Here is an 18,316-nt window from a genome sequence, read left to right on the forward strand (position 1 = left end):
CCGTAATTGGAGTTGTCTAACTTAGCAGATGCCTCTAGATTGAGGTTGCTAGTCGACATGGTGCAAACAATGTACTCAAAAGTGTCCTGAAAAACTCTGTATGAATCAACTGCAAATACACTGAAGATGCCAAGTGAAATCTCTGTACCATCGGTGAAGATAGAACTGCTGTATATAAGATCTGATCTGTGTTACAAGGCTTGTGGCAATGATGCCGGGAATAGCCAAGAGGCTTTACAAGGCTGAAAAATGATGTGCACGATGCCGTGAGATAGCCAAATAGGCTTTACAATGGTGGCATGTGTGTGTGAAATCAAGTGCTATCTGCCCACTGAATCAATCTGCAATGCCTCTGAACTCTGAAGTCTGCTCACTGAACTGATGAACGTAAGGTTTCCGGTAATGTAATGATGTGAAATCGGATGTGAGCATATGGACTGACTCCGAGTAGGTACTAGTCGGGAATTTTGGGCATGGCTTAGATTGGCAACTTGGGGAATTCAAAGCGTCCCCTCTATGGCGATCTAGTCTACTCTGATCTAGATCTAAACCAACCGTCGATCGATGAAAGAGCAGCAAATAATTCCTTTTCCTTTGTTCTTTTTAAGTGCTGGGTCAGATGCGTCGATGTAGAGGCAAATGTGTGTGAAGGAAGTGGTTTTGTCGGCGAGGCTCAAATGTGAGTGTAACTTGCGCCGAAATGTGCGCGTGATGTAACGAGCGCGTAGAGCACGAAAAATCGAGCGACTTTCCTTTTTGGAGCACCCTCAAATTCTTCCTGGATCAAGAGATATGACTTGATCTAGGTGGAGGGGCAAAAGGAGTGCAAATGGTGCTCAATGATGATGTGTCACTGTGAGTCACAGGCAGTGATGATGTGGCACTGTGCTTAGCAAGAGGTGTGCCAGTGAAGCTCTGTGCTGAGGTGGCACAGATGATGTCAGCAGGGTGACGTGGCACAGATGATGTGGCAGCTGACGTGGTAGTGATGACGTGGCAGCTGACGTGGCCTGGTGATGTGGCAGTCGGTGCTGACGTGTCTGCTGACGTGGCGGTCGGTTGCCACGTGTCAGATTATAAGGCGCTTATCTGCCACGTGGCAGATAAGATGACGTGGCAGATGTGGCTAAGGCTATTTGCCACGTGTCGCTAGGTCGCTTCACAGAATCTTTTTGAAGATTCTAACAGAATCTAGGGAGATTCCGTCGAGTCGGTCGTGAGAGCCTTGAGCTCTACGTTTGCGTTGGCGTTCTCCGAGAAGTCGATGGAGATGGAAGCTACAGATGGCGACGGAGGTCGTTGACGGCGGGTCGACCTTCAGTGGAGGCACTTCTGCTGCGTGGTCGACGTTTCGATGGAGCGCTGGAGCAGTTGGAGCATAGGAGCTGCGTTGAAGGAGCCGCCTCAAGCGAGAAGGCATTGTGTGTAGATTTGCAAGGTGCCGCGGCTATGGGACTTGTTGTAGTCAACCTCTATGGAGTTGCTGAGGCGCAGGTGGCTCTGTGGCGTAGAAGCTCGTTGAAGGAGCTTTGGAGCTTCCATTTGGCTGAGCGGATCATTGGTCGAGTTGTTGCCTGCAGGTGTGGGCTAGCTGCAGAGATACTTGGAGATCCTTGGAGTCGAGCACTGCAGGCGCCTGTGGAGATGGCCCGTAAGGACTTCGTTGTAGGAGTGAGCTCGTTAAAGAGGCTGTGGGTATAGGTGAGAGCAGATGAAGGAGCCGCCTGTGGAGAGGCAGCCGTGATGGTCGATGGAGAAGCTGGGAAGGCCGTTGAAGATGCGAAGGAGCTTTCAAGAGCCTGCCGATCGTCCGCGTCGATGGAAGCTCAGGTCTTCGCAGAAGGTCTTCGCTGCTTGAAGCCTCAGGTCGTTGGTGGCGGTTAGGAGCTCACGATCTACCTCTGTTTCTGCCTTTGCCTCTGCTTCTGTCTGAAGCTGTGAATGCTTGATCATTAGAATGACCTTTACGTGCTTGAATGGCCTGAGTCCTGAGTTCTTCACCAAGTAGAACTGACTGAAGTTCTTCTAGTGTTGGAATTTGCCGTTGGGATGGCAATACTCTGGACTAGATTCTCATATCCTTCTCCTAGTCCATTCAGGATTACTTGAACCATTTCTGCGGGATTCATAGTCTCTCCTGCTGCTGCAAGTTGATTGTTGTAGTCTTTGATGCGGAGTACATAAGCATGACCGGTTTCACTGCTGTTGCGGAAACTCTGGTTGATCTGGTTTCTCAGGGTGAGAATCCTGGATGTGTTCTTGGACTCGTAGAGAGCTGCGAACATATCCCATGCTTCTTTTGATGTCTTGACTGTGTTGAGCTATCCTAGCATGACATCTTGCACATTCTGCTTGATCAGGTGATAGGCATACTTATCTTTCTTATCCCATTCTGATTCTGCTTGAGCACGAGCAATGGCAGGATCTGCTACTGGTGCAGAAACTGTTTGTGTAGATGTAGATCCCGATGTAGATCCCGTTGCTGGTGCTGTGACAACAGATGGAGTAGAGCTACTGGTGGCTGGATCAGCCAATGGTCTAGGTATGGATCCATCGACATACTCCCATTTGTCCTAAAGCACAAGAATGGTCTCCATTCGGTATTTCCATGTACCGTAATTGGAGTTGTCTAACTTAGCAGATGCCTCCAGATTGAGGTTGCTAGTCGACATGGTGCAAACAATGTACTCAAAAGTGTCCTGAAAAACTCTGTATGAATCAACTGCAAATACACTGAAGATGCCAAGTGAAATCTCTGTACCGTCGGTGAAGATAGAACTGTAGTAAATAAGATCTGATCTGTGTTACAAGGCTTGTGGCAATGATGCCGGGAATAGCCAAGAGGCTTTACAAGGCTGAAAAAATGATGTGCACGATGCCGTGAGATAGCCAAATAGGCTTTACAATGGTGGCATGTGTGTGTGAAATCAAGTGCTATCTGCCCACTGAATCAATCTGCAATGCCTCTGAACTCTGAAGTCTGCTCACTGAACTGATGAACGTAAGGTTTCAGGTAATGTAATGATGTGAAATCGGATGTGAGCGTATGGACTGACTCCGAGTAGGTACTAGTCGGGAATTTCGGGCATGGCTTAGATTGGCAACTTGGGGAATTCAAAGCGTCCCCTCTATGGCGATCTAGTCTACTCTGATCTAGATCTAAACCAACCGTCGATCGATGAAAGAGCAGCAGATAATTCCTTTTCCTTTGTTCTTTTTAAGTGCTGGGTCAGATGCATCGATGTAGAGGCAAATGTGCGTGAAGGAAGTGGTTTTGTCGGCGAGGCTCAAATGTGAGTGTAACTTGCGCCGAAATGTGCGCGTGATGTAATGAGCGCGTAGAGCACGAAAAATCGAGCGACTTTCCTTTTTGGAGCACCCTCAAATTCTTCCTGGATCAAGAGATACGACTTGATCTAGGTGGAGGGGCAAAAGGAGTGCAAATGGTGCTCAATGATGATGTGTCACTGTGAGTCACATGCAGTGATGATGTGGCACTGTGCTTAGCAAGAGGTGTGCCAGTGAAGCTCTGTGCTGAGGTGGCAGGAGTGTGCACATGCAGTGTGTGCACAGTGTGCCTGGCAAGGGACTGTGCCTGCAGAGGGTCAGTGCTGACTGGACTGCTGAGGTGGCACTGATGATGTCAGCAGGGTGACGTGGCAATGCTGATGTGGCATTGATGACGTGGCACAAGTGACGTGGCACTGGTGATGTGGCACTGATGACGTGGCACTGATGACGTGGCACAGGTGACGTGGCACTGATGACATGGCACAGGTGACGTGGTAGCTGACGTGGCAGATGACGTGGTAGTATGACGTGGCAGTGATGATGTGGCAGCTGGCGTGGCAGTGATGACATGGTAGCTGATGTGGCACTGTGGATAAGGGTGCCACGTGGCTGATCCTTGACCACACCTGTGTGTGTGGTGACCCTGAGTAGATAAGGTTGGGGATAACTGCCACGTGTCATAAGGACGACGATCGGAATCTTTGAGATTCTGACGGAATCTCAAAGATTCCGTCTTCTTCTTCGTTGGTGCTCTGTGAGCCTTGGAGATGGCGCCGTTGATGGACTGGCAAGGTCGATGGAGCCCGTTGGCTTGTTGGAGGCCGTTGGAGCCCGGAGCCACGCCTTGTAGTACTGTCAACCCGGATGCTCCTCCGTCGCTCAGGACCGTTGCATCATCGCTGCAAACATTCTGCCTCTAGTCGCTGAGTGGTTCGGAGGTGGCGCTAAGACTATATATTGCCTTGATTTGGTCGCGCAGATGCGAGATGGCAATGCGTATTTTGGTTCCCGCTTTCTATCTGGTGGTTGCGATGGTTCTGTGCAGGGCAGAGGCCGCTCCTCCAACTGCCATGTTCGTGTTTGGAGACTCTCTAGTGGACGTAGGTAACAATAATCATCTGTTATCATTGGCGAAAGCCAACTTCAAACCGAATGGAATCGATTATCCTGGCCATGTGCCTACCGGACGATTTTGCAATGGTCGCATCATTTCCGACTTTCTAAGCGAACATTGGGGAATGCAAGCAACGTTGCCGTATGAGGATCCGAATGCCAAAGGTCAAAACCTCCTCCTGGGAGCAAATTTTGCCTCCGTAGGCGCAGGGATTCTCGATGACACGGGAGTCATTTTTATAAACCGCATAAAGATGACCCAACAAATTCAGCTGTTCAGGGAGTACATAGGCAACTTGACGGCGCTTGTTGGCGCAGCTTCTTCTGCTCGTATCGTGGCTGGCGGACTCTTCTCGATCACAATCGGAGCAAACGACTTTCTCAGCAATTATTTCTTCCCTGTCGTCAGGTCGACTGTTCGCATGCCATTCCTTTGGCCGGTGTTGTGAGGAGCAGCTTTTGTCATTGAAGGAATCGAGCTTTGTTGGAAAGCTATGCAATAGAAGAACGTGAACTTCTCACAAAGAACCACATAACTCCGAGAACAAACTTACACAGGAAATGTCTCTCTTTCATACAACCTCACAACGGAAGAGATGTATCTCAGATCTCTCTTTCTCTCGATGAACTAAGAATTCCTTCAATAGAATGAACAGAAATCTCTCAATCTCTCATGAAGAAAACACACATAGAATGGACGGAATTTTCTCTCAACGGAAGTGAAGGGAAGGATCTCACAATCACTCAAGAGAACTCTCAATCTCACAATCTCTCTCACACTCTCAAGAAACTCAATGTCTCAGCGGAAGACAAGGGGGCTCTGATACCATGATAAAATATGAAGAGGGGAGAGGAGAAGAGTGGAGATGAGGAGAGAGGGCACAGCTAGAGAGCACACCACAAATGACTAACTGTACACTAGAATTAGTTGAAAAAATAGAATATATACAAACCCTTTTAGGGTTAGGGTTAGGGGATCTAACCCTTTCCTTTATAGCACTCTATAAGGTTAGTGCTATGCACATATGATCACGTGATGGTGCTATGCACACATGATCACATTATGTTGAGCGTGAACTCTCAACAACTACATGGTGCCATAGCCTTTTGATTAAGCTCCTTCAAATGAGGACTTCTTGTCTTGTAAAGCCCTTGCATTTGAATTCTTTAACTTTACTTTGAAGACAACCCTCCAAACCAAGAATCAAAGCATTATACTCAGTTGCATTGTTAGTTATGATACCTGGAGGCTCTTGTCCTCTTGCCCACACCTCTTGACCTTCAGAATTCATCAAGGCTATCCCCTCGGATCCTTGTGTTGTGAGATATCAAGCTCTATCCCCGACATATCTCCTGGATGACTATCATTTATGTCACCGCCTATGTTAGTTGTACTCGTGGTATAGTTAGACTACCACGTATGTTTTGGTTTGGGTTCACATATGAACCACGTATTCTAGGGTTTGACATATAGGGTATTTCCCTCTTCTATTGTAATTGTTGTTGTGTGCAAAAGTGAAGAAAGGCTTCACCCTCCAACCTTGTGTCCTCTCTCTCTTTTGTGTGTTGTGAAGAAAGCTGAACTTGAGTCTCCTATCTCTCTCCCTCTTTCTTTACATGGTATCAGAGCCTTGTTCGAGGTAAGGAGCTCAAGAAAGCAAGCCAAGTTTGTGGTGTCCTGGTAAGAGGACCAGTGTTGCTTTCCTATTTCGAGTTTGGGAGCAAATCTCTGCAGGTAGCACAGCCAGAAGTGCAGGAGTGCACTGTTTCAGATTGAGAGGCCCTTCGTGGTGACTTTATTTTTTGGATTTGAGGCCGTTTCGGGGCCCGTTTTGAAGGCACAAGTTCTTCGCAGGCACTCAGAAAAAGGCCCTGTTCTTGCTGTGCGACCACCGCGCGGCTAGTCGGTGGAAAGGTGCCACAGAAATTGCATCGTATGCCTATGTGCAGAGATATTGGGAGTTGCAGATTCATGCCTGTTGCTTGTTGATGCAAAATCGTCACGAGGAAGTGACTGTGTGGTGAAATACCACTTTCGTCAGTGTTGCAGATCTGCCCCTTTGAGGCTTTTCGCAGAAGTTTTGCTATTTGCCCTTGTGAGGCATTTGCTGTGTTTACAGGTTGCTGTTGCAATTCGTGATTTGTAAAATGTCTGAGAATCTGTCTACCATTGTCAGTGAGAAGCTTGACAAGAACAACTTCCAAGCATGGAAGTTCAGGATGACAAACTTCCTTATGGGAAAGGGAGTTTGGGATTACATCAGTGGTGAAACTGCAGAACCAGTTTTGGGTACTGCTCCCACTCCTGCTGAATTGAAGGCCTTTAAGGAATGGCATGAAAAAGCCAGAAAATGCTTGTATTGGCTATCTGTTAGCATTTCAGATTCTATGATTGTGCATATACAGGATGTAGAGACGCCTAAGGAAGCATGGGATACATTGGTGAAGCTGTATAGCACAAATACCAAAGCACGAAAGATGCAGCTAAAGCAGGAGTTGCACAATGTGCAAAGGAAAAATCTGAATATAAATGAGTATTCCTTGAAGGTGAAAGGCCTTGCAGATTCTCTTGCCTCCATTGGAGCACCTGTTGATGATGAGGACTTAGTGTCTGTGACCTTGAATGGTCTTGGGAAAGATTATGCACAGTTTCAGACATCCATTGGAGTCCGTGAAACATTTCCTGATTTTCAGGAACTTATTGCTCTCTTGCTGAGTGAAGAGCAAAGGAATGGTGGTTCAGCCACCTCAACTTCTCAAGAGACTGCTTTCTACTCGAATACAGGTAGAGGCAGGGGTAGAGGAAGAGGCCGTTTTGGTGGCCGTGCAGGAAATCAGAACCAACAGCAACAACAGGAAAACCAGTCCTATGGAGGAGGACGTGGTAGTTCTAGAGGCAGGGGGAGCCAAAGAGGCCGTGGTTCATGGCAAAGGAACCAGCAAGTAAATAGCAGCATAGAATGCTATTATTGTGGAAAGCCTGGACACAAGGAGAATACATGCTATAAAAAACAGAATGACATCAAAAGTGGGAAGTTGCAGCAAAGCAACTATGCATCATCAAGTGGGCATGGTGACGACAGAAATGAGCACCTTTTTGTGATGCAGCATATGGTTAACTCCATGTCAGGAGATGCTGCAGCTTGCAATGATGTTTGGTATGTTGATTCAGGTGCCTCTAACCACATGACTAGTCATGGTGAGTGGTTTCATGATGTTAGAAATTTGGATAAGCCAGGTTATGTTGAAACAGGTGATGATACTGCGCACCCAATTACGCAGGTTGGTAAAGTGCCATTGGCTATGCAGGATGGCAAAACGAAGTACTTGGCAGATGTACTTCATGTTCCAAAAATCACTAAGAACCTGGTTTCAGTTGGCCAGATGGTTGAGCAAGGTCTGCAGGTTAGATTTAATCCTGATGGATGCTTTGTTGAGGACTTGAAAAATAAATGCCGCTTGGTTGCGAAAGGCAACAAAAATGGAAGAATGTTCACCTTGGATGTTGATATGCCTGAGGTGAAAGCTACTATGTTTGCGCATGGGAGAGGTGTCATTGCAGATATTGAGATATGGCACAAGCGCATTGGGCACGTGAATATACAAAGGCTGAAATCTATGCAAACGAAAAACATTGTTGCAGGTTTGCCTAAGTTCAGAGTTGAGGGAATGCAAAAGGTATGTGAAGCATGCCAAATGGGTAAGCAGGCCAGACATGCATTTCCCAAAAATGCTAAGGTGAGCAGAAGACCTTTGGAAGTGATCCATTCGGATGTTTGGACAACCAAAGCTGCTTCTATTGGTGGATGCCATTATTATGTGACATTTATTGATGACTACACTAGGAAGGTGTGGATTTATTTTATGAAGCACAAAAGTGAAGTGTTCAGCCATTTCAAGGCTTTTAAGGCCATGGTTGAAAAAGAGAAAGGTTTGCATATTAAAGTGCTAAGATCTGATGGAGGGGGAGAGTACTTTTCAGAAGAATTTTGTGAATATCTGAAAGAACAGGGAATTCAAAGGAAGTACTCATGCAGGTCTACCCCTCAGCAGAATGGGGTTGCAGAAAGGAAGAATAGGCATATTGCAGAAGTAGGACGGGCGATCCTAAATGAGAAAAACATGCCTGATTATTTTTGGGCTGAAGCAGTAGCAACTGCTGTTTATATTATGAACAGAACCCCCACTGCAGCTGTCCATGGCATGACGCCTGAAGAAATGTATACAGGCCAAAAACCAGATATTTCTCACTTGAAGGTATTTGGTTGCATAGCTTATGTTCATGTTCCTGATGAGAAGAGAACAAAGCTGGATCCAAAGGCAGAAAAATGCATCTTTATTGGATATGCTCAGCACCAGAAAGGGTATCGCTGTTATAACCCTTCCACCCGCAAAATGCAAGTGAGCAGAGATGTTGTTTTTGATGAAATGAGCAGCTGGTATGCACCAACTGTTATGGTAGGAGATGCAGATGCAGGAAATGGGAATGCTGCAATAAATGCAGAGCAGCAATCTCAAGCCTTGAGTGGACCCAGAGAGTCCTCTACTAGTGGATCTAATGCATGGACAGGGAGATTGAGATCTAGTGAATCGTCACATGGCAGTCCTAATAGTGTTGTGCAGGTATCACATAAGGGAAAAGAAAAAGTGGACCATGCTCCAGTGTTTGATGTGTCTGCTGGTAGCTCTCATGTTGATGGAGAGTCAAGTGGCTCTGAAATGAGCCTTGATGAGGAACTTGGGATTCCTTCTGTTGTTACACCTGGTGCAAGGAAAAGCAGGCATGATTTAAAGACTCCTGCAACTGATCCAGTTGTACGGAGGTCCACTCGTATTAAGTATCCAGTTGATAGGCTGAGATATGATGGGTATACAGCACATCACTATGCTTATATGGTCAAGGTTCTAGAGGAGCCAGAGCCCACATGTTTTGAGGATGCAGCAGGGCATAAAAATTGGGAAGCAGCTATGGATGAAGAGATGGCTGCCTTGGATGCAAACCACACTTGGGATTTGATGCCTTTGCCTCATGATAAGAAGGCTATTGGCTGCAAGTGGGTTTACAAAGTAAAGCACAATGCTGATGGGTCTGTTAGCAGGTACAAGGCAAGATTGGTTGCCAAAGGTTTTGCACAGACATATGGAATTGACTATGAGGAAACTTTCAGCCCAGTTGCAAGGATGGCAACCGTGAGAGCAGTAATTGCTATGGCTGCTGCAAAGGGATGGTCTTTGCATCAGATGGATGTGAAAAATGCCTTCTTGCATGGTGATTTGCAGGAAGAGGTTTATATGATGCAGCCAGAAGGTTATGAGGATAACTCACACCCCGATTTTGTATGCAGGTTGCGCAAAGCCTTGTATGGCTTAAAACAGGCACCAAGGGCATGGTCAGACAAGATAGGGCAATATCTTGTCACTATTGGATTTCAGATTTCCAATTCAGATTTTTCACTTTATGTGAAAAGGACAAACAGAGGGATTGTGCTTATAGTCATCTATGTTGATGACTTGATTATTACAGGTGATAGTGATGCAGACATTAATGAAGTGAAGCTGCTGTTGAAGCAGAAATTTGAGATGAAGGATTTGGGAGAGCTGCGTTACTTCTTGGGCATTGAGGTTATTAGATCCCCGAGTGGGATATGGCTGTTGCAAAGGCAATACGGTTTGGACATGCTGTCCAAATATGGGATGACAGGCTGTAAGCCTATTTCTGTTCCATTGGAGCAGAATGTGAAGCTCAATGCAGAGACAGGTGAGCTTCTTGAAGATATTACTATGTACAGGCGCATAGTAGGTAGCTTGATTTACATGACTATAACCAGACCAGATTTGAGCTATGCTGTGGGGCTGGTGAGTCAGTTTATGCAGGCACCGAGGAAGCCACATTTGGATGCGGCTAGGCGCATACTGCGGTATGTGAAGTCCACATTGCATTATGGACTGTTTTATGAAGCTGGGTGTGCATTACAGGTACATGGATACACAGATGCTGACTGGGCTGGTAGTGTCTCAGACAGGAGATCTACTAGTGGTTTTATGTTTTCCCTTGGGAGTGGTGCCATCAGTTGGAGCAGCAAGAAGCAGCCAACAGTTGCCTTGTCGAGCACAGAGGCTGAGTACAGGGGTGCAGCAATGGCTGCATGTGAGGTAGCTTGGTTACGGAAGCTACTTGGAGATATGGGACAGTCAGTTCATGCAACAGTTGTCATTCATTGTGACAACATTAGCAGCATCATGCTTGCTAATAACCCAGTTTATCATGCTAGAACGAAGCACATTGAGGTGCATTATCACTTTGTGAGAGAGAAGGTTCTAGCTGGTGAGATTGATCTTGTTTATGTCAGCACTGAGGAGCAGGTGGCTGATATTTTTACGAAGGCATTGGGTACCGAGAAGCTTCGCAGATTTAGGAGCTTGCTTGGTGTACGTGAGATGGATTTGAGCTTGAGGGGGAGTGTTGAGATATCAAGCTCTATCCCCGACATATCTCCTGGATGACTATCATTTATGTCACCGCCTATGTTAGTTGTACTCGTGGTATAGTTAGACTACCACGTATGTTTTGGTTTGGGTTCACATATGAACCACGTATTCTAGGGTTTGACATATAGGGTATTTCCCTCTTCTATTGTAATTGTTGTTGTGTGCAAAAGTGAAGAAAGGCTTCACCCTCCAACCTTGTGTCCTCTCTCTCTTTTGTGTGTTGTGAAGAAAGCTGAACTTGAGTCTCCTATCTCTCTCCCTCTTTCTTTACACCTTGTTGGCATGAAGGACTAAAAGCCCCATAAAAATACAATACAAAAGCTATTGGTGGTGTCTCCCTTTCATCATTAATGTCCTCCTTATTTATTTTCTTCTCTTAGATCCTGCCATCTTGTGAGCAAATCTGCCATAGTGGACCTAGTGGTATTTTCAATGACAAAAGAGAAAGGGAACTCTTGAAGCTCTGACAATGATTTTGCAAATCTTACCCCAGGATTAGGCTTGTGAACTAGATATGCTAATACAAACTGAGAGGTAAGGAAGAAAAATGGCCGAGGTAATAAATAGGAGTGAAACTTTCTGACTGAAAACACCAAAGAGCGGGCTTGCTGCTCCATTTCTTCATACCTTGTTTCCACCTCTGTAAGTTGTCGGCTGGCATAATAGATGGGTTGCATTCTACCTACCTCTCCTTTTTGTAGCAATGTAGCACCAACTGAATGCAAAGATACAATTGGATTTACATAAAAGTCTTGAGACCAATCAGGGGGCTTCAATATTGGGTCCTTACTCATGGCCTCCTTAAGTTGCTGAAAAGACTCTTGTTGCTCCACACCCCATTGGAAAGAAACTCCTTTTCTCGTCAACAAGTTCATGGGATGCACTATCTTTGTGAAATCATCACAAAAGGGTTGATAATACTTGCTCTTTCCTAGAATTCTGCGAACACTAGTGACACTCTCAGGACTTGGCAATGCCATGATTGCTTGAACCTTGTTAGGATCCATTTGTAGGCCTTCTTTAGACACAATATGCCCCAACAAGACTACTTTTGTTTGAGCCAAATGACACTTGCTAGGATTTAGACCCCTTTTGCTTCATCAATCCTATAGCTAAGGCCATCTTTAACTTCTCCATGTGATCTATGCACTGAGAATAAATGCAAAAATCATCCAAAAACACCCTTATGAACTTTCCCAAGTAAGGCTTGAGCACTTGACTCATGAACCTTTGAAATGTAGCTGGTGCATTGGTCAACCCAAAAGGCATCACTCTATAAGAAAAACTCCCTAAGGTGTGACAAATGATGTTTTCTTTTGATCTTCCTCCTAAATACAAACTTGAAAGTACCCAAAATACCCATCACATACATAATACATCTCATGCCCTGCTACTTGGTTTAGTATTTCATCTTGGAATGGCAAAGGAAAATGATCCCTCTTAGTGCATGCATTCAAAGGATAAAAGTCCACACAAACCTGCCACTTATTTCCTCTCTTTAGTGTGAACTACAAGAGATATCTGTTCCAAATCATCAATAGGAAAGATAAATCCCACCTCAAGTAGTTGTGTTACCTCTTTCTTTAGTGCCTCAGCTTGGATCACCCCCAATTGCCTTAAGCGTTGCACAACTGGCTTGCTTTCTAGCTTCAACTCAATCTTGTGCTCCAGAAAAGAGACTGGTCGAACCTGTGAATAGCTTGTTGCAAAGAGACATGGAAAATCATCTAACATATCCAAGTACTGGAGCTTTTCACTACCTGATAGAGAATCACCAAGAAGCTCTTCATTGTGTTGGCATCATTTAGTGTGCTCCACATCCTCCACATGAAGTGTCTCTACAGGATCTTCTTGTACCACCACCTTGTTCCCTCTTGACTCATCCCAATCAGCACCAAGACAAAGACTAAAGGCCACTCCTTCCACCTCACCCTTTGAGCTGGACTCCTCGGAGCTACACCCTGTCTCTTCTTATTCATCGGTTAAGTCAGAGCTCAAACTCTCTGATGTTGAAGACTCCTCCTTGACAACTTGCTTTTTGTGACTTCTGATGTTGTAGCACACCTTCTTATCATTTCCCTACAAAGTCAATTCTCCTGTATCCCACATTTGGAATAGCCTTCACCTTGCGTAGCCAAGGCCTTCCCAAAATAAATGGATAGGCACGTGCATCTAGCTTGGTAGGGAACACCTGAAAAGTAGTTAGCATAGAAATTCCACATACATCCACTTCTAGATTCTTCACAACTCCCAAGGTCTTTACCCTAGTGTTGTCAGCCAATTTGAAGTGATAAGGAGAGGTAGTACCTGGTAGTACTAGAGTATTTTAGATTAGCATCTATCATGGTCTTCTCACTCATGCCATTAATTGATGCACCTCCATCAACGTAAATATTAGAAATCACTTCACCATCAATGATCACCTCAACCATAGGTACATCATCACAAACCTCTATATCTACCTTTTGAACAATAGGAATGGTACTTTTCTTCTTCTTTTTTTTTGACACTCTTGTGCTTGCTAGCTTTCCCCATTCCTTCCATAGTTTCGGAGACAAAGCAAATAATTGACCAAAGGTGATATAAGCTTCCTTTTCTTTAATGTCGGACAACAAGTCATAGCTTCCAATGCCTTGTCCTAAAGGAAAGTCTGATTGGCTAATTCTCCTTCTAGATGCCCTCTTTTTCTTAATACGGTGTTCCTCTTCCTGATGTTCTTCCTCTACTTCTTCCTTGCTTTCTTCTTCTTCTTTTCCTTTACCATGCCCCCGTTTAGCCATCATTACCTCTCTTTCCTCATCCCCTGAAGAAGCTTCTAACAAGGATACTTGTTTTTCTTCTTTCTTTCTCAATCTAGGACACTTGGGGCGATAGTGACCTTTTTCATTACATTCATAGCAAAGTGACCCCACTCTTATCTCGAGGCATATCCTCACTCTTTGGTGCTCTAGGTTGTCATGCATTAACCAAATGCAACTTCAAATCAGCAAACTCTGCCATCAATTGGGAGATATTATGATCTAACTCAGAGGACTTTGGTTCCTGAGGAGTGCCCATTACCTCTGCCTTAGAAGTTGAAGCTGTTGAAGACACAAAAGAGGATTCGATCTTTAGAGAAGCTTCTTTCTTGGTCACAATGCAAAGTGCCTTCACGTATGTTGTTGGATATTTACTCAGTACTTTTGAGCGAAGACAAGGCTCCAAAGCCATAACAAATTTGATCATCTTTAAGTGCTCCATCCCTATGAGACTTTGAGGGGCTGATGATGTAGATGCCACAGCTCGCAAAGTTGCCCTTTCATACTTTGTCCATAAAGTTTCATATTGGATTCCCAATGCAGAGACAATCTCACCCTCTCCTTGATAGAACTGGTCCAACTACAACATCAAAGCATTTGGTGACTCCACTACCCCAAATCTCTGCTTCATTCCAGCCATCACTTGGTCCCAGTGCTCCTTGGTAGAGTCCGGCAAGGCCTCATGCCAACTCAAGGCTACACCTTCAAGAAAATCAGGCAAAATCTCTGCCCGATCCTTCATGGACCATCCAGAAGGCTGGCATCCTTGAACAAAATCCCAAAGATAAGACTTTGGGTCTTTCCCTTGGGTCCCTCGAAACACTTTAATCTTCACCATGATGAAACACAAAAATGAAACACCAAGGTCCAAATGATATCCCAAACAAGATCCAAACAAGATCCCATAGAGCTTTAGTATACCAAGACCAACTTATTATGCATGACCACTTGTTGAAAACCCTCCACAATGTGATCCTCAACAAAATCTTCAAAAATAAGTGACCAACTAGCACCATGAAAACATTGTGTATACATGCATTCAAAAATCACCCTTGTTACAATTGGAAGTGCACATAATAGCTTCAAGATATTGTACTCTTCATCATTTGCATAGCAAAAGAATTTGAAAGCATTGAGAATCACCACTCCATTGTTATAGTCAAAAACTACCCAAAGACTCAACTCTTGTTCACACCAAGCTACCAGCGCATGAAACAATCCCCAATCTAACCTTGTGCCTGCTGATGGCATTTGTTGATTCACCAACATATTCAAGAGTGCAAACATAAAGGATATGATCATGATGACGGTGTGAAAAGCTTGAGCATCACCTTTACAATCTTCTAGTTTTCTTAAATGGGTTGCAATCTCTTCTAACGAAGTTCTTCTAGGCATCTTCTTTATCACATCAAAAAACAAATGACTATACTAGGCATAACATGCAATTTATTGAACCCGAGACCGTTTATTAAGGTGGGATGAATCCAATACCAAATGTAGCGAGTGTCTCCACCAAAATATGTGACATGAAACTGGGGGTAATAAACTTCACGCACCTCTTCACTTCCTGCTGCTTTCGAATTGAGTGATAGAGATATTCATCAATGGGAAAGGGACATTAAAAATAAGATTTTATACCAAGAGACCACACCATACTATCCTCCCTTATATGAGAATGAAGATGGTAACATCCCAAGTGATGTTGTACTCAAGCATAGGGACAAGGAAAGGATCAGCGGCGGCCATAATCTTAGCAAGCCGGTCTGCACCAAAGAAAAGAGCGATACGTTGTTGAAAGAAGATCTTGTGGCTCAACATGACATGAACTAATATATATCAAGGAGTTTGAAGGGGCTGATTTGGTTGGATGGGTAGGTTCCGAGGAAACATTGCACCTCCTTCATAGACACCTTTACACTTAGCCCAAAACACTCTCCAAACTATCATAAGACACAGAGACCCATAACTTTCAGCAAAAATAAGATATAAAATATTCAAACACATATCCAGATGCATCTGAAAATGGGCTTCTCTCTAATATAAGCTTCATAAGAAATAGAGAAGCAATCGGAAAGATATGGGCAGTTTTACTAGACGGGGGTAAAAACTATCTGAAAAAGAAATAGTCACACATAGAGAGTCATAGATTTTTAGTCTAAAATATAATACAATAACTAAAGACACAAGATGATGATCTTGAGGAGAGCTTTGTGCTGATATAAGTTTCGTCTAAATCGGACGACCGAGGAAAACGTTATGAGCAAAATACTGACAGGGGGTCAAACTGTAATGAAAACACCTACTCTTTCTACTGGTGCCAACTTGGGAGAATACTACCTTCATGCCTAGGCTTCATCAACGATGCAAGTCCCATAAAGGTTGCCTAGGAGGGAAGGAAGAGCTCCCTTTGTGTCTTGGGAAATGGATAAACCATGTGTGCGCAATGAGTGGGAATAGACAACACTTTTGAGCACTTTGGAAGAGAAAACAATGGAAAAAAGGGAAGAGACACTCACGAGAGAGAACCTGAAGTAGCCTTCATTACCAATAGACTGAGACTCCACTCCAACGCAACTCAAAATACTACAAACACAAGGGAGAAGAAGAGGTTTCATATGTACAAGAGGGAGCGGAAACTCCAGGACTACTCATAGAAAGAGAATGAACTAGAGAGAGATGGACTCAAGAGTCTACATAAGAGAATATCTACAAGAGGAAAAGAAGGCTCATGGAAGAGGCTTGAGGAGACTAGAGCTACAGCAAATGAGGTCTAATGGTGGAACAGATGATGAGCAAGGGAGAGGAGGGCTCCTTTATAGATATTTTGTCACCCTCCTTCACCCATTTACAATTGTTGCCTATAGATTCCTTTCTCCATCAATCACATAAGCCCGTATGTCACCATCCATGTCCTTTTTGGCTACTCTTGCCACACAAGATTCTCAAGACTCTTAAAATATTGAGAAAGTCAAGAGTCTCCCCACATGGAGCCCATAGGGACCCTCTGTTTTCCATATGTCCACATCCTCCTTATTCCACATAGGAATACTAGAAGGATTCCTCTTGAATCCGGAGCTTTAAATCTCCCACCTCCACCAGAGTTCAAGGGTTTAGAAGGGGGTTGTAGGATCCAGAAGGGGATAACGTTGAGAGAGCTAACTAGGAGTTCCAAGATTCAAAGAGGGTTGCAAGGTTTAGGAAGAGTCTAAGGTTGAGGAGTAGAGAGTTAGTATCCTTCATGACTTCAAGGAATAAAGAGTTAAGAAGGAGGGTCAAGGGAAGATGGAGGAGGTGGAGGGAGGAGGAGGAGGAGGGAGGAGGAAAGGGTAGGGAGGAGGAGGGGGAAGGTGGAGGAGGAGGAGGAGGAGGAGGGAGGAGGAGGGAGGAGTATGGGAGATTTCAAGGTTAGAGCATGCTATTACACGATAGCATTGAGGGAGCATGGAACCAAGGAGATCAAGATCATGAAAATCAGAGTCCAATGAACATGGAACCTGAAAGAGTGGGAGATTCTTCCCATTAAGAGGGATTTATACATGGTCTCCACATGATTTGTAGGAGACTTCTTGGGGGGACCTCTTTTGTAAGAGACCTCTTAGGCAAGAGTCTCTACACTTTTTGTAGGAACCTCAATGGTGGGACCTATTTGTTAGATATCAATGCTCCACTCTTGTGTAACTACACGAGAACCAGCTAACTCTACTTATAAGCCCCCCATTTGAGGAGAAGGCATTTGAGTAGCTCGGTTATCTAGCAGGTCTTAGTTTGGACACTAGATGGGGGCCATGTGTGGCCTGATGGTTGGACAACTTCAGATAGAGTTGGCACACCGCCAACTAGGCTACATGCAAGTGCGGGAAGGCATCCCTTGACTGAACGCACTGAGGGTAGATGGAGCGTTTCTCAGGGCAACCCACTCTCAGGATGTAGGGCCCATTTGGAGCCTCAGATGATCCTGGATGGGGGCCGAACCCATAGGTTAGTTGTGCTGTTTTGCACACCGGTTCTATTGTATGGTTGGTGGCTAATTTTGGGACTGACCCCCAGTTGACTGTTTTGGGTGGACTCGGTCGGTCACCCAATTGAGCCTAACTGACTACAACTGGTGCCTATATACGAGAAAGCTCGTGAAGCCCATTTCATCACTGGCTATAGCAACCGTGATTCCTTAGCATCCAGCCTCTGTCTTCTACTGTTTCCAGCATGCCATCGAAGCTTCTTTCACAGGAGCGCACGGTTGGGAGGCAGCGCCATCTATTGTATTAGTTCTATAGTAATCATATTTTTGATTCTCCATACTATCTTGTTTTCTCTCTTGCGTATGAGATCCTATTATCTGTTGTGCACAGAAGTATTATTTTCTTACATGGTATCAGAGTCTAGACTCTAGCAAGAAGATTTTGTAGTGTGTTTCTGTTTGCGAGCAGATTGTGAGAGATGGCCCAGCCTGCAAGACTGCGAATCCCACCGTTCGGCGAAAGAAGAAAGTTGGGCGGCTCTAACTATCCACTCTAGAAGTTCAAGATGAAGACCATCCTAAGTGCATACGAGCTTTGGGACGCTACTATTAGGGTGGACGTGAGACCGGCGGATCTAGCCACACAGATAGTAATAATCTTCAGGCA

General features: G+C 44.8%; 1 pseudogene; it reads left to right on the plus strand.

Moving 5' to 3' along the window:
- The first annotated feature begins 4,277 nt into the window (after positions 1–4,277).
- LOC147882798 (GDSL esterase/lipase At4g28780 pseudogene) lies at positions 4,278–4,853 on the plus strand (annotated as a pseudogene).
- Positions 4,854–18,316: the final 13,463 nt, after the last annotated feature.

This window comes from Dipteris shenzhenensis, chromosome 29, assembly GCF_047967505.1.
Source record: "Dipteris shenzhenensis isolate YYH24624 ecotype China chromosome 29, Dip_SZ_1.0, whole genome shotgun sequence".
Taxonomy (NCBI): domain Eukaryota; kingdom Viridiplantae; phylum Streptophyta; class Polypodiopsida; order Gleicheniales; family Dipteridaceae; genus Dipteris; species Dipteris shenzhenensis.